Source organism: Sinocyclocheilus grahami, unplaced genomic scaffold (genome assembly GCF_001515645.1).
Source record: "Sinocyclocheilus grahami isolate Dianchi unplaced genomic scaffold, SAMN03320097.WGS_v1.1 scaffold15.1, whole genome shotgun sequence".
Taxonomy (NCBI): domain Eukaryota; kingdom Metazoa; phylum Chordata; class Actinopteri; order Cypriniformes; family Cyprinidae; genus Sinocyclocheilus; species Sinocyclocheilus grahami.
In genome coordinates, this window is record NW_015505194.1 from 1 (window position 1) to 952 (window position 952).

The following is a 952-nucleotide window of genomic DNA, read 5'->3' on the forward strand; positions in this document are numbered from 1 at the left end:
ATTCAAAACGTAATAATCACTTTAATGTAGCTTGCGCCAACAGCTTTTTTTTCTGCATATGAACATATATAACAAGAGAATTACAATGTTGCATATAAATGCCATCAGCACATTACAAGTAAAATAAAAAATTTGCCAGAGGAATAAAGAAAAATATCAAAACAATAATGAAGACGGTACAATTTACTTGTCTATTTCAAATTTGCAGATAATATTAGAAGTCCTGAGAGATTTTTTGTTTTGTTTTACATTTATATACCATATTGCAATATTGTTGAAATCCGTTGATAAAATGAAAAAAATCTGGCTTACCACCAGACCACTTCATTTTATATGAAATTTCCCCATTACAACCAGTAATTGAATATACACTTTATCCTTTTCTATCCCATAATCATTAACATATATCATTATATCAGACCCACCCAGTTTAACAGCTGTATTAAGTTTTGTAATGAAATTCTCAACATCAACCCAAAATATCTTTGTATAAATGCAATGATAAAAGAAATTAAAATGGTTTATTTTTCTTTACTACAAAATTCACAAGAATAGTCAATATTCAATTTAAAACATTCCAACACACATTTCACTGGATAAATTCTATGCAATATTTTATACTAAACTTCCTTTACTTTAACAAAGAACTTAACCATTCTCCAAGCCTTACGCCATTTTAAATCTCCAAATATTGATGACTAGAAAAATCTAGCTGGAGGATGTAAAATTTACTAAATTTCAAATGTATTTGGTACATTGTTTAAAATATTAATTTCCAATAAAAATTGTATTAGTTACATAATTCAGATTAGGGTTTTTCCTGCATTCTTTTAAGAGGACAATACTTTACTAGGTATAACACTTGTACACTGATGCAGCTCCGGGCGAATGACATATGAAGTCTGCTTTGCGCATGCGCCGCTCAGAAGTGACTAACGCGGAAGCGCAGGGG